The following is a 23305-nucleotide window of genomic DNA, read 5'->3' on the forward strand; positions in this document are numbered from 1 at the left end:
TGTAGGTGTATCCAGAGGCCTCCAGTAATGTGCATGCTTTCACTAAAATGAGCTAATGAGCTAGTAAAGGTTACTAATAAACTCTGCCTCAGTACAAAATCACTTTAATAAAAACAGATTTTTAGCATACTTGTACAAGTGCCATAAATATTTGTATTTATGTGCTGGTTACATAGAATTTTAATTCCTTGATTAAAAAAAAAACTTATCAATAGAGAGTTCATGTTTAGGCATTCTTTCACTTTATATCTTAAAGAATTGAGGAGTGGCGGAAAGATATTGACAGTATTATTAAATGTGAAAAACACATAACACAGTACCTGCATATACTCTGATCCCACTATTTAAAAAATGTGTTTGGAAAGAGCCAGCAGGTTATCTGGAAGAATGTAATGTACCAACTTATCTCTGGATGGTGCGATTATGGGTATTTTATACTTTCTCCCTTTTGTTTTTCTTTCTTTTCTTTTAAAATTTTTTACAATGAACATGTATAGCTTTTATAAAAAGAAAAAAGATTACTTATTACAAACTTACTTTAATGAGAGACATACAGACTTTTTCTCAACTACTTTAGTAAACACCCAGGGGAAAAGGAAATTGTAGTTCTTTTGCTATAGTATTGCTTTGTTTCCCCAAGTTAAAAAGCCCTCTATCATTATACCATATTAATACCCCTTGAAAACTGGAGAAGTTACCATGCAGATAAGTTAAACACGAATCTCTCTATCAAAATCACCTGGGCAGATTCTTGGACCCCAAAAAGGCAGATTCTTGAGCCCCAGTTCACACCAAATGAATCCGAACTGTTTGGGCCCCAGAAATCTCCATTTTTATTAGGCATCACAAGTGATTCTGATGTGCAGTTACATTTGAGATTCATCCTTCTGCTTGTAGATTTCTTCATGTATAGCTATCTTATAATGGTTAAAACATCTTCTAGGCTCTGTTTTCATCTTCAGAGTTTTTAAGTAACCATACGCCTGCATAATATCCATTTTGTTGTCAGGAACACTAAGAGATTATATGATTCTGTCTAAAATATGAGAGGTAGAGGGAGTTTGGGGGGTATTCACAGAGGGTCTTCTTGTATGACTAAGACCCTCTGTCCACTGCTAGGGAGCTCCTGCTGTTTAGGATGGAGACCTGACAGCTGGCCATGAAGGGTCAAGGAAAAGAGTCTCGCATAAAAATAGAGAACCCAGTGATTCTCAGAGCTACTCTCAGAAGGCTACCCCAAACTTAAGTTTCCTAAAGAATAACTCACTTTTTTCTTTTTACTTCTCTCCCAGTCAGAACAATGGGTTATCTTAAGAAATCAGTAAATCAGCATCTTGTGTTCTGAGTGGTACATTCTTTTGAAGAAGTCATTATGTGAAAGAATTCACACCGTGAATGTGTTTATTTTGAATGTGTGCCATCATGCAGGAGGTACAGTGCAGCTATCCTTGGTTTCCTGTTGATTGAAATAATTTGCAGCAAGTCAGTGCTAAGTATAAACTCAGCAAATATAAAGTCAGTGCTAAGTATAAACTCAGCCAGACACACCTTCCTGCTGAATTGGCCTGGAATGGTAGTTCTCAAATATACTGTGCATCAGAAGCTCCTGGGGGCTTATTAATGCACAGGTTACTGGGGGCACTGCCAGATTTCTATAAGTCTGGGGCCGGGCCTGTGACTATGCATTTATTTATTTATTTATTTTATTTTATTTTTTGAGACGGACTCTGTTGCGCAGGCTGGAGTGCAGTGGCATGACCTTGGCTCACTGCATCCTCTGCCTCCCGGGTTCAAGCGATTCTTCTCCCTCAGCCTCCCAAGTAACTGGGACTACAGTTGCGTGCCACCACACCTGGCTAATTTTTATGTTTTTAGTAGAGACACAGTTTCACCGTATTGGCCAGGCTAATCTCAAACTCCTGACATTGTGATCCGCCCGCCTTGGCCTCCCAAAGTGCTGGGATTACAGGCATGAGGCACTGTGCCTGGTCGAATATGCATTTCTAGTAAGTTCTCAGGTGTTGCATCAGCTGCTGCTCTGGGGACCAGACTTTGGGAACCACTGATCTAGAAGATACATCTCAGTAACCAGGACTATGGTCACATGTACAACCTGATTCTTAACTCACAATTTAATATGGCCTTCTGGAACTCTGAGTAGATGCTACTAAGAGAGGATATCTCTTTTTTTGTAATCGAGTGGTAGGCCACTGCTATGGTTTGGCTGTGTCCCCACCCAAATCTCATCTTGAATTGTAGTTCCCATAATCCCCATGTGTCATGGGAGGGGCCCGGTGGGAGGTGATTGAATCATGGGGGCACTTACGCGCCGTGCTGCTGTTCTCATGATAGTGAGCGAGTTCTCATGAAATCTGATGGTTTTACAAGGGCTTTTCTCCCTTTTACTCGGCACTTCTCCTTGCTATCACCATGTGAAGAAGGATGTGTTTGCTTTCCCTTCTGCCATGATTGTAAATTTTCTGAGGCCTCCCCAGCCATGCTGAACTGTGAATCAATTAAACCTCTTTCCTTTATAAACTACCCAGTCTTGGGGATGTCTTTATTAGCAGTGTGAGAATGGACTAATGCAGCCACATTTTCTCTTTTCTCTTTTTTTGACATTTATCTCTACTTTTCATGAAATAAAACTTTTTCGCACTTTTTTCCTTTTAGACCTCCCTGGTGAAGTGAGGTGCCAGTGTTTCTCTCTAAGGGTTAACATGAATTAAGGCAAGCCCAGTGAAGGTTTGTGTTTTCCAGTCAGGCATCACAACTCCCCTTGCATACCTTGACACTGTCACCATTCCCAACGCAGGTCCGTGCTAGGCCACTTGATAGTTTAGGTTCCATCCCACTTCCACAGCTTCCTCTGGCATCTGTATCCCCACCCTGATGTTGGTTATACCTAAGGTTACACATGTTTCTGTAAAGGGCATTCGCATTTAATAGTAACCCTTAAATACTTCAAAGACTGAAGGCATGACTTCTAAGGCTAGAGTGAGATGCTTTGCAGGAAGGGTCTGCCAATTTTCCCTTGCCCCAGTACTCTTAAGGTTAACCTTAGGATCCTTGGCCTAGTATGCAGCTGTCAGGAGACTATCAATTTTAATCAAAAGCAAGCTTCAGAACTTTGTGGAATATATGTCCTGTTGACCACTGCCTGGGATATCCCAGAGCCTTGATTGAGTGTCTGGAACAAACTGTTCATTGAGAGGCAGGGGGCTTTGGCCAGAAAAGCCATTCCCCGTTTTCTAGAGGAGATCAGTTTAAGAATGTACTTTCCACTGGTATGGAATCTTTTTGGGGGTGGGGTGGGGTTGGAAAGGGACCGGGCCTTGACTTGGAAAGGAGATGACCTTTAGGGTTCTGTGGACTCACCCTCTCTTCTCTTCCTCTCTCCTCCCTTCTTTTCACTCCTCCCCTCCTCTTCCTTTCCCTCTCCTCTCCCTCACATGGCAGACTTTTTCTCCTGCACTGTACCCTGAGGTGGCTCTAGAGACGACTGTGTCCCTGAAACACCGTAAGGTGGAGAATGGGGAGTGCAGTCTTGTTGGAAGATGGTTTAGGAACTTATCTCAAAGTTGCTCTTCTTTCATCATCACCGCTCCCCGTCCTGTTTTGTCATTCTCAGAGCCTCTGGCCTCTGTGCTCTTCCAAAGTCAATCCTGCCTCTGGGTGAGACTCGCTTCCCCCCACCTTGCTTGGCTTGCTCCTTTTCCTTTAGGTCTGTGCATAAGGTATCCTCCCTCCAAAAGACCTTATCCAAAGTGGTCCCCCAGCCATGCCCATCCCCCTCTCCTCATTAAGCTACTTTTTTCTTCCTAGCTCTTATCACTACCCGAAATTATTGTTTCTAAGTTTATTTATGTATTTGTCTCTCCCCTGCACTAGGAGGGATGAGAGTAGGAACTTTTTCTAATTCACTTCTGTGTCTCCAGCTCCCTAAGTTACTATTTGCCTGGCAAATAGTAACTATGCAATAAATATTTGTTGCATGAGAGTGAAAGTGAGGCAAGCACATTGCTTTTGTCTGGAGTAGTGTGTTACTAGGGTAGCTTTGGGGGATGATGGAGATTATGAAGGGGCTACATCCTTCCCACCCCTAACACCTTCCTGGTGCCTCCATTTACTAGAATATGCTACATTTGAACCATAGGATACAGCCAGGGTATAGCTGAGGAAGGCTGCCTTATTTGGCAGTCTTGCAGGGAATTTGTTTGCTTGGCTCCCATTCCGGTGGAGTCACCCAAAGGTCTTGTTCCATCTGAAAAACTACACTTGAGACCAACCTTGGTCTTGAGTTGGCAAGGCCTTTGCATCAGCTGATGGAATTCTAAGCTGAAAGCATCATCTGTCTCTATCATTTAGCACTGATGAGAAACCAGTGCTTGAGAAATCACAAGGCCCAGCAATCTCGTTTTTTAGTCATCTCTCATGCTGGCACTGAGTGAGGGTGGTGGTGAGGTGGGACAGGGAGGACAGGTACAGAAAAATGCCAGACAAGATGGGCAACCCTGGCAGCTTGCAGTCCTTCCAAGGGAATATCCTCAACTCTAGTGCTTTGAACACCAGAATGATGTTAATCAGGGGATTTTTTGTATCAGCATTGTCAACATTTACATTCACTTTACACATTGGATTTGCATCTGAAAAGACCAACTATAATCAACATTTAAGGGATAGCACTCAAATTTGCATCTGATTGAACAGACGTGTTAAGTAATTTTAGCCCCGTTGTTGCTAGGAAACCAATTAATAATGCTCCACATTTCATTAAAAACCGGGTTCTATCTTTGCTTTCATTTAACTTCACAATTCAGCTGCTTGTGCTGCACTTTTTCCCCCTCGGTAAATTGTGACAGATAAATTATCGTTTTACTACATTTATTTCTGTGATTACAATTGTTAGTCATATCTGTCAATACAACTTCAAACTTTTTAAAAATGCTTTGGGGGGAAAACTGAATTTTAACTGTTAATCATTTTTTTCCCTTTATAGCTTATTGGGTCTTAAATGATATTTTTGTGAAGGCCTTCCAAATTGTGGGTTAACAAAAAAAAAAAAAAAAAAAAAAAAAAAAAAAAAAAGCAATCTTCCCTGTTCCATAATTGCACCTTCTCAGTGTGGTGACTAATAATTAGAATATTAGGCACTATTCAGAAAGTGACAGACAGCTGATTAAGCATTCAGCTGCATTTTATTTTTCTCTGCTTTCCATGGTTTGTAGGCTAGATCAGGTTCTGTCCTTTATACAGTGCAATTAAGATTTTTATGACTTTATTTTACATAATAGACCCTGCTCTTATAAAGTACATTTTTTAGCTACCGTAATGCCTCTTTGAGCCAATCAACTGGGTAGTTGCATTTACACAGTAATGGCATTGTACAGTTCAGCATTTTCTAGTATTGATCTGGTCAAAATGCTCATTAAAAAGCAAAATTAGTTCCTATTCACATCTGTTCCACAGCATTTCAGTCACTTTATTTAAATGTGTCTGGTTTTTCAACTTAGTTAAAATGGTGATCTCCCCCCTTCTCTAAGGGCTAAGAAAAGCAAAATAGAATCTGCTTTCATATTTCATACTCTTACTTTGGTCTTTTGCATCTGAAGGTAAAGTGCGAAGGACATGGCCTTGGAAGCACATAGCCCTGCAGTCAAGTTCTGGCTCAGCCCCCTCTGTGGCTTTGAGCCTCAGTGTCCTTATTTGTCAAATGAAGATGAAAGGACGGCACTGGAGAGAAGATGACACCCAGGATGGTGAAGAGTGGGGCAGGCAGCAGATACTTGGAACCTCTTCCTTCCCTTTCTCTCGAGAACTGCTTGGGCTGCCACAGCACACAGTATCACAGGCCAGTTGGCACCAAGGATAGAAATGTATTTTTCTCACAGCTTTGGACACTATAAGTCCAGCAACAAGGTGCTGACAGGGTTGGTCTCCTCTGAGGCCTCTCTGCGTGGCTTGCAGATGGCCGCCGCCTGGCTGTGTCCTCACGGGGTCTTTTCTCTGTACGTGCGCGCTCCTGGGGTCTGTGTGTCCTGCTCTCCTCTTATTAATCAGATTGGATTAGGACCCACCTTAACGGCCTCATTTTAACTTAATTTCCTTTTTAAAGGCCCTATCTCCAAATAGTTACTTTCCGAGGTACTGGGGGTTAAGACTTTAATATATGAATTTTGGAAGGACACAGGTCAACCCCAAACAGGGACTGACCGAGATGCTGCACGTGGCATGTTGTGTCTCCTGTTCATTCAATTTTGTTCTTTCTCAGCAGTTAAAACAGCTGAAACATCAACAGAAGAGCCAAGAAATGGGTTTTTTGTTTGTGACTTTTCTGGTTAGGTTAGAATTGATCAGAAACAGTAATATTACCCGCCCCCTTGGTTTTTGGTTAGTATTTCTACCTGTTTGGATCTGTTCTACGGCCACTTTTTCCTGTCCTTAGTAAGAGTCATCAATCCCAGGATTTTAAGACCCTTATTTCCACCTTCCATCATTGCTATAGATGTATGTACAAGGCACAGGTGATAGGGATACATGTCCATTTCCATTTTTAAATGAATTCTGGGAAAGTGTTTGCCTCTTGACGTGTCTGGCAGAGGCCAGGCTTTGTGGCCAGCACACAGTGGGCAATTAGAATATAATGACACAGACACTATAGAGAAGGTCATTCGTTCATTCAGCTAATCTTTCCTGAGTGCCTAGTGTGCTGGTCACTGGGGTTGCAATGATAGATAAAAATAGTCATGGTCCCTACTCTTACAGAGCTTGCAGTCTAGTGGGGAAATAGACTTTAATCAGGTCATATCGCGGTTCTACAGTACAGCTCTGATAAGTGCAGGAAAGGAAGGGCATGGGTTGCTGTGAGGGTGAGTAATGTTGGGGGGTTAGGGAAGACTTTGCTGGTTGAATTGAGATCTGAAGAAGGTGAGTCTTACTTCGATGAAGGGATGAGTGGTGGGGGTCGCGGTGCTGGGGGTGGTCGTGATTTGCAGTACAGGCAGGAACATTTCTCAAGAGCAAACTGCATGTGCACAGGCTCTGAGACAGGAAGCAACTTAACATGGAAGCAATGAAGAAAAGGGCAGTGTGGCTAGAGGAGAGAGTGAAGGTGGGGCATGCAGGGTGGCGTAGCTGGAAAGTCTCCTGGAAAGGCTGGGGGAGTTGGAAAAAACTTCTCAGGGGGGTGACGTTTGTCTTTAACGATAAATAGAACTGATCGCTGCTGGTAGAGAAGAGGGAGAGGCATCTTTAAATAGGATATCAGCATCTTGGTGTGTTCAGGAAATACTGAGAAGTTCATTGTGGCTGAAACGTCGCTTATGTGAAGGAACCCATCATGTAGTTAATGGAAGTTTATACTTCTTTGCGTTCTAGCTAACTAGAGGCTCACTAGATTTTCCAAATTGGGATGTATCTCCTTGTAACTATGGAGTGGCTCACTTCCTAGAGAATGAATGCATGACACATGAGTGCTGCGTCCCTGCTTGAGTGGTGTTGGTTAGTGTTCCGGGATTGCCCCGTAGGTTAATATTTCGTCTGTTCAGGTCTTGTGGATTGATGGAAGGCAGGCCGCATTGACATCTCAGGCCCAGATGGTTCCTCAGTCACTGTTTTCTCCTCCTCCACAGATCTGGGCCCGGAGAACCCCTTAAATCCTGCTTGGTGCCCCAGCCTCGCCCTAGTTGCTTGAACCAATTTCAGCTCAAGGCAGGAGGGGCCTGAAAGAGCTCCAGCCCTGTGGTCTGGGTCAGCAGTTACTGTTAGGCTGACCTGGGTCATGGTGGCTGGGTTCTGGAAAACAAGGTTCAGATGTTCACATAAGCTGAGCTACAGAGCATGTTCCAGACATGGTGGGAGCCTGGATTGGGTGGAAGGTGCCCGTCCTGTTTGCAGGGGAGGAAGGGGAGGAAAAACTGAAACATGAGTTTGGGAGCACATTAGAGAAGACTCTCTGGCAGCTGCATCACTGATGGCAGGACTTGTATGGATTTGGTTTTGGCTCAGACATGAATTCTTATTTCTTTCCCCCGAGAAGCTAAAATCAGATAGAATATTTAAAATTGGAGCTTAGAATGGTATGTTTCTCTTGCTTTTAACAGTTCATTTAATTAAACAGAAATAAACAAGGCCACTTGTTGGCTGCTGCTAGGTAAAAAGTCTCTATACCTCAAAGATTTTCACAAATGCAAGGAATATTTTTTGATCTTGAAAACTTTTCTTTCTGTGTGAACATTGGCACCAAACTATCCTCCAGGTGTGATGGCAGCTTGGGAGAGAACTTTTGTCAGCTTCCAAGATTATGGGATTCAGCTAAACCAAAAGACTGGGACATTGAAGGGTGATTATAAAATGCGGGTACAGATTTACTTGTGAATAATGGGAAAGCTGCGTTAAACAACACCTGAAGGGTGTCTAACTTGGTCAACATGGACATCGTAATCTATGTCCAATTAAGTGCTATCACTTTTTCTAGGCCCCACAGAGAAATGTACAAACATATGAGACATTCTTATCTACATTGTCGACATGTCTGCAACTACACCTCTGTTAAATTTGACTTTCACTTTTAGGGGATTCAGGAAACATTATTGAGCACCAATTGTCATTTCAGTGAGCACAGGGGTGGGATGAAAATAGGAACACACATTTCCCCCTTGAGTGTCATACGAATAGTGGAGAGGAAATCACATGGATACAGAAAGGGAGCTCATGTTAAAAATCTTATAGCAGGATACACCATGCTGCATCTCACAGCTTTGTAGATGATTCCTGGACTCTACCAGCCTGTTTCAAATTGCATGTCTCATATGATGATTCTTACTTTGTGCTTGTAGATCCTTTTAATTGTAGTCCCATTCTAACTCTAGCTGAGGGTAACAGCTACCTCCCTTAGAGAGCCCTCTGGCTTCCAGCAGGGGCAGCTCACTGGCTAGAGGGGAGGGTAAAGCATTGATATGGCAGAATAAGGGAACCTCTGGATTTTTTTTTTTTCTTTTTTTTGACAGAATCTCCTTCTGTTGTGCAGTGGTACGATCTCAGCTCACTGCAATCTCTGCTTCCCGGATTCAAACGGTTCTTCAGCCTCAGCTTACCGAGTAGCTGAGATTATAGGCACATGCCACCATGCTCGGCTAATATTTGTATTTTTAGTGGAGACGAGGTTTAGCCATGTTGGCCAGACTAGTCTTGAACTCCTGACCTCAAGTGATCCTCCCGCCTTGGCCTCCCAAAGTGCTTGGATTACAGGTGTGAGCCAACATGCTGGATTTCAAGGTGGGGGTAATATCTGGGCCTAGGGTTTAGTTCTGGTAAGTATCTGGGCTTAGGGTTTAGTTTATTAGCATTGTCTAGGTCCCAAGCAAATGCAAGGAGTAGGGGATTGAAAAGAGAGCAGCAGGGCAGAGCTGAGCAAATCTCCCACTTGGGGTGGCTTCCCAGCTTAGTTAGGCCTCATCTGGGGAGAAGCTCGAAATAATTCATCAGACAGCGTGAGAGCCCCTGCATGAATTCCAGAGTTAAATGAAAATCCCAGCTACTTGGGAGGCTGAGGCAGGAGAATCACTTGAACCCGGGAGGTGGAGGTTTCTGTGAACCGAGATCACGCCATTGCACTCCAACCTGGCAACAGAGCGAGACACTGTCTCGAAAACAAAGAACTGTGTACGACTACTGGTTCAGACATCTTCCTTCCTCTACCCCTAGGGACAAAGGGAAGGATGCCTGGTAGACTTCCTTCATATTTTTATTCACTTCTTTTTAGCATTTGATATTACAGTTTAGCTTCTCTGTGTCTCAAGTTCCTCGAGCAATAATATTGGTTTGATGAACGGGGGTCAGAAGTTTCCTTTGGCTCTAGTGTTCAGTGATTATGACATTCTAGGGAGTGCAAAGAAGAGAGTAAGCATCCAATCCTCTAAGACCTTTACTCTAATTAGGGAGTTTAAACCCTTGAAAAGCTTAAAAACAAAACAACCCCACCAAACAAATGAAAACCATAAGTGCTTTTACAAGATAAGATCACTGTTGCAAGACAGAGAGGAATTGATGGCCCCTGATGTGGGCTTGGATGCCTACAGCAGTCTTCGCGGAGGTTGGAGGGGTTGGATTGCATATTTTAGGATGGAGGGTTAGAGGGAACAGAAAAGACTACATCTGTCTTGCTGACTGCTGGATCTAACACATGGTAGGGGCTTGTTAGGCATCATTGAATGTGTCAGTACAGTAGAATATAACTGCTGATACAGGTACATGTATAGGTAATGTTTACAGTTATGTAGGGGACTAGTGTGGTAAGGCGCAGGAGAAAACGGGTTAAGACAAGATTAAGCAAGAGTTTTTATCAGTTCATTGATATGTCCCAAATGCCCAGAATAGCATGTGGCACATAGTGGGTATTCAGTAAATATCTGTTGAGTGAATGAAATGATTAATGGCATAATTTGGGGCTGTCATGTAAGTAGTAGGGGGAAGCACAGAAGGTTTCTGAGAAAGTACCGTTTAGGAAAGGTCCATGGCAGCCATGTGGAGAGCCGATTGTAAATGGAGGAATGAAGAAGCAAATTAAGAGACTGTGAAGTGGGCACAGGGTCGTAAGGAGGGTCTGAAATAGATGAGTGGCACTGGAAACAAAAAGGACGGGCAGGATGGAGACATCACAAAAACAGACTTGCTGAGTGGTTATTGTAGGTGTCAAAGGAAAGTTGAGTCAGAAGATGCCTGCCGTCGGAGGTGCTCTAGAGTCCGGGTAAGTTGGAAAATGATCATATGATTGCCATAGATAGAGGAAACAAAGTAGGGTTTTGTTGGAGGGGAGGGGCAGTGGGTATTAATGGTTAGTTTTAGATACTTAGGTATGATAGAAGGGCAAATCATCTCACTTGCAAGCCGAAAAAAGATTGAAATTCAGGAGCATCCTCTCAGGGCTGGAGATCAGGTTTGTGAGTGATGGTCTGCAGGTTGCCATGGGAAGCAGGAACTTCTTGAGGGTGGGAGTGGAGAGGGAGACTGGGGGCTGCCTGGGGAGCAGCATGGCTACTGCCTCTTGGTTCACAGAGCCGTTGGCTTCCAATTCAACTGTTTCTTTTAATAGCACAGAGGTCTTAGGAGCCATACTTTGTTCATGTCTAGGGAGCTTTCATTCCCAGGGATTCTCCCTGCCCTTTTCCCCAGCATTGCCTTTATTTCCTATGTAGGGGCATTTTGTCGTCATAGCTATTTATCTGGTAAGATCATCTGCCGTGTGGAAGTTTTATAATTTGTGTCTAATAAATGAACATCCCCTGCAGGAACAGATCCCCCTGCTGTTTTTGAAGGATATGCTGCTCATGACTCTGTGTGTGTGTGTATTTTTGTGTGTTTGTGTGTGTGTGTGTGTGTAAAACTCTCTTAGGAATGGATCTCTAACAACTAATCTTACAACCTCAAATGACAGGGTAATGTGTACATTATGGATTGAATAAAAACTTGAAGAATGTTAATATGGAAAATTAGAGTTAGTAATGAAATACAAGGTCTTTTGCCATAGAATACTGTAGCTTTCACATTTTTACTTTAAAAATTACAGTTTACAAGAAACTTTCAAATAGAAATAATTGGGAATGTTAGATCCTTGTTAAAAAAAAATTCCCTTTTTTGTTTTTTTTTTGAGACAGAGTCTCACTTTGTTGCCCTGGCGCAATGTTGGCCCACTGCAACCTCTGCCTCCCAGATTCAAGCGATTCTTCTGCCTCAGCCTCCTGAGTAGCTGGGACTACAGGCGCCCACCACCATGCCAGGCTAATTTTTGTATTTTTAGTAGAGGCGGGGTTTCACCATATTGGCCAGGCTGGTCTCGAACTCTTGACCTTGTTATCCACCTGCCTCGGCCTCCCAAAGTGCTGGCATTACAGGTGTGAGCCACTGTGCCCGGCCAAAAATATTCTTTTTGTACTCTGCTTGGCAGCACATATGCAAAAATAGGAAAGATACAGAGAAGATTAGCATGGCCCTTATGCAAGGATGACACACACATTTATGAAGCATTTTATATTTTTATCCTTATGAAACACTCAAAGAAATGTCATTTACTACTTTTCCAGCTGAGGTAGACCAGACATTTTCAGATTTGCCTGTTTTCCCTGTCCTATTTTTGTTATAATTTTTTTTTTAATACTGCACTGGTGTTCATATAAAATAAACTTGAGTAAACCAGAATTCTGTGAGTTTTGCCAGACTTTAATTGTGTTGTATTGCTTGCTTTTTAAACAAATTAATTGTGAAAAATAATTTAGCGACCTCCCAGTTGTAAACTTCTAAATGGCAGTTTGTGTCTGTATATCTCTTCAAGTCAAGCATCTGCTCAAAAGATACTGTTGATGATGTGATGAATGCAGTTTCATGAAACTTGGCAGTTCCCATAAATAACTGAATAACATAGGTTGTATTTACCTCTGTAGTGTCTAGACTAGAGAATTAGAACCATGAGTTTATAAAAATCTAGGTTGCTGTCTACACACAAATAGAGTAGTATTTAAAATTGTGTTTCCCATGGAATGATGAGATTTTTACTGGGCCAAGTGGGTAGATCTCTGGAGAAAGGTGAAGTTGGTTCTATTATCTCATACCATTCAGATAAACTCCAACCTCATCAATTAATTTTATATGATGACCAGCATCATATTCAACAGAGTTATGACAAAGAAAGAAAGGAAGGAGAAATCAGAAAGGCAATTCAGCAAATGTCTAGTCTACCGCAGTTAGAAAAAAGTGAAAAATGATATTTTAAGAAGGATATCAATATACAAATATATATTTGTATCTGCATGAAATGCTGAGAAACTAGAAGCCATTCCTTTATAACCTTTAAGTAAGAAGGACTTTTTAACCATGACTCAAAATCCAGCAGCCATTAAAAAAAAATTGATAAATTTGACTAAATTCAAATAAAGCATTTTTACCTGATTAAAAAAATGCCATAAGCAAATTCAAATGACAATCAGAGAAGAAACTATTTGCAGTGGAGAGTTAACCTTCATATAAAGAGTTTCTACAAATGAATAAGAAAATGACTTTCTTATTCATTGAAGGCCAAGGTGGGTGGGTCATCTAAGGTCAGGAGTTCGAGACCAGTCTGGACAACATGGTGAAATCCTGTCTCTACTAAAAATACAAAAATTAGCTGGGCATGGTGGTGCATGCCTGTAATCCCAGCTACTTGGGAGGCTGAGGCAGGAGAATCACTTGAACCTGGGAGGCGGAGGTTGCAGTGAGCTGAAATCATGCCACTGCATTCCAGCTTGGGCAACAGAGCGAGACTCTGTCTCAAAAGAAAAAAGAAAATGAATTGGAATACCAATAGCCTAGGCAAAGGCTATGAACAGATTATCCTCAGAATAAGAAATACATTGTCTTGGCCGGGTGTGGTGGCTCACGCCTGTAATCCCAGCACTTTGGAAGGCTGAGGCGGGTGGATCACGAGGTCAGGAGTTCAAGTTCGAGACCAGCCTGGCCAACGTGGTGAAACCCTGTGTCTACTAAAGGTACAAAAAGTTAGCCGGGCGCTGTGGCACGTGCCTGTAATCCCAGCTACTCCGGAGGCTGAGGCAGGAGAATTGCTTGAAATGGGGAGGTGGAAGTTGCGGTGAGCCAAGATCGCACCATTGCACTCCAGCCTGGGCGACAGGGCGAGACTCTGTCTCAAAAAAAAAAAAAAAGAAAAAAAAAGAAAGAAATACATTGTTTTCAAATCTACCAAAAGATCTTCAGCCTTACGCATAATAAGAGAATCACAAACTTAAACTGTGCTGAAGTAGCACTTTTAACTTTTTCCGATTGGCAAAAGTTTTACAGTGTGACACTTAGACATTGTTGACCAATTGTGGAAACATCAGCACTGTACTTCTGAGAGTACGGAATGGCATAACCCTCATGAAGTCCAGTTCGGCCGGTTTTCATCTATCAAGATTACAAATACAGTTACCCTTTGACCCAGCAGTCTAGCTTTGGCAATTTCTCCTGCAGATATGTCTGAATACGTATGCAGTGACCTATAGAGTAGGTGTCTCATTAGACCATTGTTTATAATAGAAAAGACTGGAAGCAATTCAAGTATCCACTGGTGAAAGACTGGTTAAATAAACTATGATCCACCTTTACAATGGAATATTGTGCAGCATTTTAAAGAGAGCATGGAAACTCTTCATACGTTGATATGGAAAGACCTCCAAGATATGTTATTAAATGGGAAAAAAAAGTATAGAACCGTATATAGTATGCTCCCTTTGATGTAGAAAGGAGACAAAATATGAGTCTATAGTCATATCTGGTTGAATCCACATGAAGAAACATTGAAAGGATAAACAAAAGGAGCTCAATAAAAGTGGTTACTTTGAGTGGGTGGGTGCGGGATAGCGTGGATAAGGATGTGGTGAGCAGGAAGAGGCAGGGGGCAATATTCTTCTTTGTGTACTCTGTTGTATTATTTTTATATTTGAAGCCTATAAAGTATTGCCTATTCAAAACAAAAAATAAGTTACATGTCTTTACAGTTGTATTTCAGTGCCAGTTCGACATATGTCCAAGGGCCAGAAATACCTTCCCAGAGCTTTATCATTTCTTGTTGGTACTGTTGACTACAGCCTCTTAAGTGGGTCTTATATTAGCTGTAGTGGTTTATCTACAGCTGTGCTGTCTGTCATGGTAGTCACTGGCCACATCTGGCTTTTGAGCACTTGAAATGTGGCAAGTCTAAATTGAGATGTGCTGTACTGTGCCTGATTTAGAAGACTTAGTATGAAAAAAAGAATGTAAGCTATCTCATTTATAATTTTAAAACTCTTGATTACATGTTGAAAGATAGTAGTTTGGGTTTGAGGGGTTAAAGCGTATTATTAAATTAATTTCACTTGTCTTTTCTTACCTTAAATGTGGCTACTAGGAAATTTAAAATTACATATGTGGCTTGGCCCTGTGGTTGGCATTTTACTTCTCTTGTGCAGCCCTGATGTAGCCTCCTATCCACAGTCAGCTTGTCTGCCAGAATTACTTAAAAGCAACAACAAAACCTACATGTGTCATTTCACTGCTTTAAAACCTCTTGCCTCCTACATGCCTACAGAGACCCTTTGTAAATAGTCTCTGAGATCCTTCCTTTACCCATTCCCCACTTCGCTGCACATACAAATGCTGCTTCTCTTTACTCCCTGGACTGCAGGCCTCTTGATAAATTTGAGTCTCTGAACACAGTGTTCTTTCTGTTTGGAATGTTCTTTCGCCTCCATTTTGTTGCCCAGAAAATTCCTACTCATCTATATGCCCTGTTCATGTGGCCCCTTCTTTGATGAGGCATCCCTAGTTCCCCTGTCCCATTTTCTTATAGCATCTAGTAGACCTCTATGTTCTCACACTCATCCTCAGTACCACAGTTGTCCCTTGAAAGGTATTGTCTCCCTCACCAGACTGAGAGCACCTCAAGGGCAGAACCCATGTCATGTTCCTTTTTGTATTTCCAGACCTGAAACTGCCAGTAAATAAACCCTAAAAGTAAAACAAAAACAAAAACAAACCCTAAAAAGAAGTTGGTTGTATTTGGTTGAGAGTACACCATGCCCGGTTTGCCTTGATGATGCTTCTATTTGTCTAATCTATATATTGAGGAAAGCAGGCTCCAACCTGTCAGCCTTCCTTGGTTAAGAATAGGCCTCTTTGGAGTGTTCTAGCTTTGAACAGGCCAGCCTCCCTGCAAGCAGAAGATTACAAACTGCAGAGTTGTCAGTAGCACCAAACCTGCAGTGAGTTCTAGTTTTCAGGGCTGTGTTCAGACTGGAAGATGGGAATTATCTGTGTTCTGTTCAGAGAGCAGAATTCTCCAGGCTGGCCAGGTGCCTGCGTTTGCAGAAGGTAAAGGTAGCAGGTGGTTGCCAGAAGGTGAAAGCATCGGTGGAACATGGCCAGCTCCAAGGAGGCGGCGAGCTGGAATAATGAAGTTCTCCACAGTCTGGTCTGTGGGATCTTACTTCGGTTACCACCTCTGTGGAAAGTTATTCTTGCCTGTTAATATTCCCATTGTTCTTCTCTTCTGTTGCGTTAAGCTTTTGTTCTAAAGAGAAATGAAGAATAATAAACAATACCCAAGATATGTGGAGCGAAGATTTTTGGAAGGAAAAATTCGAATTTTGCAAGAAACTTCTCTCCTTAGCAAAGTAAACTGAAAGGGCCTGTGTTTACCCCCCAAGATTTTAGAAGCATTATTACCATTGTTTAGAATCTATTTATTTCTTATATGGAGATCCAATTATTTTCATCAGGTAAAGCTTCCTGTGCAGCTCTCATAATCAGCTGAATGAGGAGCTCTTTCTTTAGCAAAATTTTGAGAGCTAGTAGCGTAGTAGAAAGTAGAGTGTCTTCAGTGGCTAGAAAAACCAGTCTGAACCTAGGACTGTCACTACCTAGTGGTGTGGACTTAGCAAGTTACTTCATGTCTCTAAGCCTCATTATTGAGTAAAATGAGGCTTAAACGCATCCTAAGTTATAGGCATTACAAGAGGTGAATGAATGCAGGAGCCTAGCACTGTGCCTGGTCCATATAAGTTTTGGTAAATAGGACTTATAGCTCCAATATGAATACAGATTTTATTTGCAGCTATCTGGTGTTGAATAACCAGGTGAGAACGCCCAAGGCCAGAGAGGAGCATGTCCTTTCATAGTGGGCAGACTGTGGTGAGCGAGCGAGTGCTCCTCAGCACCAGTGTTAGTAACTGATCAGAGCCTCACCGCCAGCCCAGAGAGAGAGGACAGGAGCAGCTGGGTAAAGGAGTCAGGACACATGGGTTAGAGAACTGGCTTTGCCATTAGTTAGTCCCATGAGGATTCATTCTGCCTCCTTGGTCCTGTTTGTAAAATGAGGCTGGTGATCATTTCCATCTCTAAATGCTATAGTCTGCCTCCATAAAGCAACAGAAGTGGGCCCCCAGAGGTTACGCTGCCTTATTTGTAGGATACCTATTCACCAGGCCGGACTCTGAGAACGAACCTGGACGTTGGGCAACAAGGCTGTGTCACCCCCGAATGCCCTGAACTGGAGGCGGGTTCCCATTTCCCCTTTGAGGTTGTGTCCAGAGGCCCAGGTCTTCTTTCCAGGCTCCATTCCCTGTGTTCTGCTTTCATATTCTCCTGAGCTCGACCTGGTTCAGTTTCTCCCTGGAGAGGCTATTTTTTCTGGGGTTGAGATCTGATCCTTGTCATTCTTTTGACAAGAGATATAGAATAATCATTTTTAAGAGGAAGTTTATCAGCAGGCTGTTTTTAAAAGTGAGTTTTGTGCTTGATACAAATTTTTATGAATGTTTGCTTTCTCTTAAGCACGTGAGGTCTGTACGGTCAGCCTTCTCTGCCTCATTTGCTCCCCTTCCTCCCCTGCCTCCCATCTTATTTGACTGCTAACCTGGGGCAGGCCCACCATTCGTTCATGTTTGAGACAGTTGAACACAGTACTTTGTGTGCCTTATGACCAGATAATTCGAGCTGGCAGTAATCAAGATTTGGGGCTAATTATCATTAAAAGGTAATTTCATTGCTGCCCATAATTGATCTTATCTTAAACCAATTATAGCATTTCTTTTGTCACATGATTTAAAATTTTTTTAAAAAATGCTTTTGGCAATAAACTTTTGAAAACAGATTTTCTACACTCAGTTCTTTTTAAAACCAACTTTACAAACTTTAAGTGTGCCCTTATTAATGTGGTGATTTGTCTGCTTTGTAATATTGCATATTCAAAATAAAAAGAAAATGGAGACAGTTCATCACTGAAATGGATGTTACAAAATCAGCATCTGGTTTGAATAATGAGTCTTCTGGTCCAAGTTTTGCTTCAGTGAATGAAACTAATGAAACTGGCCTCCATTGTTATGTCAGTGACTTCCCCTCCACTAACTTGGTTTCTTTCCGTTGCCAATTTGGAGGCCACTAAGGTTTCTTCAGAAAGTTCTTTCCCAGTGGTACTTGTTCTAAGTAACTCTGGGACAGCCAAGTATCTGTCACCAGCAGGGGAGAGGCGAAGACACCTCATGATCATAAAATCATAGGTTTGGGATATTTCAAGTATCCTTTGCCACCAGTCAAGCTCTGGAAACAACAGCAAAGTGAAAAAACAGCTCTAGTGTTGGGATGATTAAAAATTAGATGTTGGGATAGCACCATAATACTACACAATTCTAGGTCAGACATATGATAGCTGTCCCAAGTCTTGTTTCTTCCTTGAACTCGGATGCTTGCAGAAATATAGTTGTACCTGGGAAATTACCATCCTGGTTGCAAGGCACAGAGCCACCCTACTTCTGCTGATCACACACACACACTTGTACATGCATGCATGCCGCATGCACACACACACCCCTGGGAAGTCTCCTGAAGGTAAATACACTGTTGTTGTTACTAGGTTTTCTGATCCATAGGTATCTATGCTAATAATAAGTAACAATATCCTCTAATACCTACAGAGCACTTTTGGATTCATCATTTGATTTGGCTTTCAGAAAACCACTTTAAGATGAAAAGCACAGATTTTATTATCCCGCTTTTACTGAGGAACCTCCTCAAAGAAGCCTTGTGACTTATTCAAAGATATAGCTGTCATTTGGTAGAAAGCGATGATATTTTATAAAGGTCTAATTTTATATTTTACCATGAAACTGAAGGAAAATCCTTTATTGCATGTTCTTCCTCAACAAAAAGCTCACCAAATGAATTAATAAACAAAGAAACACATAAATAAAATGTAACAGAACCCTAATAAAACAAAACCCTAGAGAGAAATGTCTCCAGTGGCCAGAAAGTAGAAACATGGAAGCAAATGAATATTTTCTGTTTGTTACTTCTATGCCTATAACCAGATTTGACAAGGATGCAGGCAAGCCTACAGTAGATTTGCAAGAAGTATTTATTGAACTTAACTGGATTAGCATTGCTTTGCTAACTAGGAAAACAACAGACTATCCCTTTATCTACGAATATTTTGATACTCAGATTGTATCAAGCATAAAATAGACAAAGATTGACTATGAATTCCTTACTTTTCTTCAGCCAGATCTAGTTGTCTACTGTAGCAGAGTCCTCAGGAAACTCTAAGCCAGAAATTCAGGGTTGTTTGTCCCTCTTGTTGACCAGATTGCAAGCATTTTCCCTCATCCTACTTTTTAATTTTAAATGTATTACCAGTGGTAATTTTTACTGCTATCTTCACAAAAATAAGAGGAGAACAAGACTTTTGGATGGAATTAGAAGTCCCTCCCAGGCAAGGCTCCTGGGTTATGAGTGTGATTTTAGGTGACTGAGATATCATGCTACCCTGTGGCCAGCCATGTAGGCACATCACCACGTCTTAGTCTTCAGGACCCTGAGGCAGAAAGCACCGTTCCATTCACATCTTGGTAACTGAACTCTAACATCTTAGTCTGAGACTTCTGGAAGTTTTGCTTATTTTTTTTATTCTTTCTTTCTTTCCTTTCTTTCCTTTTTTTTTTTTTTTTTTTGATGGAGCCTCGCTCTGTGTCACCCAGGCTGGAGTGCAATGGTGTGATCTCGGCTTGCTGCAACCTCAGCCTCCCAAGTTCAAGTGATTCTCCTGCCTCAGCCTCCCAAGTAGCTGAGATTACAGGCACACACCACCACAGCCAGCTGATTTTTGTATTTTTATTAGAAATGGGGTTTCATCGTGTTGGGCAGGCTGGTCTCGAATTCCTGATGTTAGGTGATCTGCCCACCTTGGCCTCCCAAAGTGCTGGGATTACAGGTGTGAGCCACCATGCCCGGCCTAAACTTTCTAATTATAATTCTTTTCAGTTGGTTCTTTTCCTCTTGATTTTAACTCTTCAGCAGCAGTCAAATAAATGTTTTCCCCAGACTGGAGTGCAGTGGCGTGATCTCGGCTCACCGCAAGCTCCGCCTCCCGGATTCACACCATTCTCCTGCCTCAGCCTCCCAAGGGTTTTAGTAGAGACAGGGTTTTTTTTTGTATTTTTAGTAGAGACAGGGTTTCACCATGTTAGCGAGGGTGGTCTTGATCTCCTGACCTCATGATCTGCTTGCCTCGGCCTCCCAAAGTGCTGGGATTACAGGCATAAGCCACCACGCCCGGTGAATATTTTCATTTTTATTGATTAATGTGTGTGAAGTGCAAGTGTTCCTTAAAAAATATCTAGTGTGGTTTGTAATGTAACCTTTGAAGCTTCATTCTGAGTTATTTTCTGACAAATTCTCGTTGGGTACTACTACTCTTTTAAATTCACTTAGGCCGTTTAGGATTCAAGTCCTCATATGCCCGTCTCTTTTGGCTTGGCTGATTCTCTCTTCACTTGTTGGCCCAGTTTGGCCTTCAGGAGATAGGCAGGGTGAGTGCCCTCCATCCCCACAGTCTCTCATGGCAAATACTGAACAGGGATTGGCAGAGTGGGTGATAGAAGGACCCTTATTTAGGAGCCTGTTGACAGCGTGAGTCCCAGTTCAGCCATTCCCTAGCTCTATTATCTAGGACTAGTTAATTTGTACAAACCTTAGTTTCCTTGTGTGTAAAATGAGTTAGGTAATAGGCATTTCACAGTGTCGAGGATGGATTGAGATGGTATAATTGGAAGTGCTTTACAGTATTCAGTACTATTGTTATTGCAGATGTTTTTTCCTGGGCAGGTGGTTGATATACCTTGAGAGAGCGTTTATGGGTTATCAGATGAAATATGTAGGCATGTGGCATATCAGTTGCCTGAATAAGGAAAAGGATAGGCCGTTTAAAAAATTATTATTTTTTTATTTCAATTTTATTTTCCCCCACTTTATTGAGGTATTACTGATGAATTAAAATTGAATATATTTACTATATACGATGTGATGTTTTGATATATGTCAACATTGTGGAATGATTACCACAAAACAGCTAATTAACTGACCCATCACCTCACATAGTTAACTTTGCGTGTGTGGTGAAAATATTTAAGACCAGTCCTCTCACCAGCTTTCAAGTATATAAAACAGTATTGTTAACTATAGTTACTGTGCTTTTAATTACATCCCCAGAATTATTCGTCTTATAAGTGAAAGTTTATATCCTTTAGCTAATGGCTTCCTATTCCTCCTCCAGCCATCCACCCCCAGCCCCTGGCAACCACCATTCTAATCCTACCCTCTGTTTCTATGAGTTTGACTTTCTTAGTTCCCACATATAAGTGAGATCATACAGTATTTGTCTTTCTGTGTCTGACTTTTTCATTTAGAATAATGCCCTCAAGGTTCATTCATGTTATTGCAAATGGCAAGGTTTCCTTTATTTATGACTGAATAATTTCCATTGTGTATGAATACCACAATTTTTAAAGTCTGTTTATCCATTGATGGACATTTAGGTTGTTTCCATGGCTTAGCTATTGAGAATAATGCTTCAGTGAACACGGGAGTGCAGGTATCTCTTTGAGATACTGATTTTGTGTTCTTTGGGCATCTATCCAGAGGTGGGGTTGCTAGATCACACAGTAGTTCTGTTTTTAATGTTTTCAGGCACCTCCATACTGTTTTTTCCATAGTGGCTGTACCAGTTTACATTCCTGCCAACAGTGCACAAGGGTTTCATTTTCTCCACAGAGGACAGGCCCTCCTTGATCAGGCTGCCTCATGGGATGATCAGATCCATGAGAAACTGAGCAAATGAATGTTAGAGGAGCAGAGAGAACTGACAGGGAAGAGTAAAGACAACGTGAGTCGTTTTGATTATAGAGAGATGAGCTTGGAAACTAAGGGCAGGGGCTATCCTGCCACCAAAATGTAATAATAGGAGCACCGGCCGGGTGCGGTGGCTCAAGCCTGTAATCCCAGCACTTTGGGAGGCCGAGACGGGTGGATCACGAGGTCAGGAGATCGAGACCATCCTGGCTAACACGGTGAAACCCCGTCTCTACTAAAAAATACAAAAAAACTAGCCGGGCAAGGTGGCGGGTGCCTGTAGTCCCAGCTACTCGGGAGGCTGAGGCAGGAGAATGGCGTAAAACATGGGAGGCGGAGCTTGCAGTGAGCTGAGATCTGGCCACTGCACTCCAGCCTGGGTGACAGAGCGAGACTCCGTCTCAAAAAAAAAAAAATTAATAATAATAATAATAATAGGAGCACCATGACGAGGCTCCTCATTTGAAACTAGGATGCCAGTGACCTTGGGGACTGAATGAATTTGGCATTGCTGGAAAGGTGAGCGTGAAGAGAGGTTGGAAGGTTAATCCAATCAGGGCATTAACTGGGCCTGGATATGACTGTCTCGACTAGGAAAAAGTATTGCTGAGTCCAGCACCTGGCAGAGCAAGGGCTGAGGAAATATTTGTTGAGTGAATCAGTGGGCACAATAAAGATAGTGCAGAGAACCAGTTGCAGAATTGAGGTTGTATTGTCACACTACCATCTGGAAAAGCCTGTCCTCTGAAGAAGAGAGTTACTGCATCCCACCCCCCAGGTCTGATCAGTGGGCCTCTGGGACCTGGGAGCTCACTGCTTTAGATCTGGTGGAGCAAATGCCTTCTGAGCTCAGGGAAGTGAGGTATGCCTGGGTGCGATGCTGGATCTAAGCCTTCATGCTTATGTCTCTGGTTTCATTTGTGGGCCACCATTTATTTTAGTTTAATAAGTCATCTCTGTGAAAATGCTTTAGGTCCATCATAGGGTCTGTAAAGTGGAACTCTGTATGTGTTCTCTGGCAGTAAACTACATTAGATATGTGTGTCTAACAACGGAAATGGTGTCTCTGTTTATTCTTTCCTTTGAACCACTATTGAATGGCATTTTGTTTGGATAATGTTGTAACCTGTGAGGTCCTCATGTCCTCTTTTTGTGTATGTGCCTTGGGCTGACTACGTTTCACTTAATTTTGCCTTGTTTCTGTTGGTCTGCCATGGTGGCCTCTGGCTTAGATAGCTACACGGTAATTTTTGGCTTGAGAAGTTGAAGCCAGTGGAGACACTAGATCCCTATATTCCTGGCTATTTCATACTGTATGTCTTGAAACACATCTCCAGTTTAGGTTTCATCAGTTTGGAGGGAGAAGTACAGTGAGTACAGGCACCAAAAACATTCTCAGTCCCCCAGAGCACATTAGTAAAGTACAGCTGATACCAAGGTGGACACTGCTCCTGGTTGTATTCTCCACAGGTGACTTGTCACAGCTACTGTATGCGCTAACGTTTCTGTAGTAGGTCGTGGTTTTTGAAATACACAAAAATGCTTCAAGAGACTGGTTGTAAAACTCTGCCCATGATGAGAAATACCTTCAAGATACTTCACTCACTAAGTGCTGGAA

At 42.2% G+C, this 23305-nt stretch overlaps 1 protein-coding gene and 1 non-coding gene across 3 annotated transcripts in view; both read left to right on the forward strand.

Moving 5' to 3' along the window:
• Positions 1-23305, forward strand: part of JAZF1 (JAZF zinc finger 1) — a 346283-nt gene that overhangs the window by 49749 nt on the left and 273229 nt on the right. The window lies entirely within an intron of this gene.
• On the forward strand, positions 11929-12035 carry LOC114677146 (U6 spliceosomal RNA). The gene has a single exon (XR_003728455.2). It is a non-coding gene; the product is annotated as a U6 spliceosomal RNA (small nuclear RNA).

This window comes from Macaca mulatta, chromosome 3 (genome assembly GCF_049350105.2).
Source record: "Macaca mulatta isolate MMU2019108-1 chromosome 3, T2T-MMU8v2.0, whole genome shotgun sequence".
In the NCBI taxonomy this organism is placed as follows: Eukaryota; Metazoa; Chordata; class Mammalia; order Primates; family Cercopithecidae; genus Macaca; species Macaca mulatta.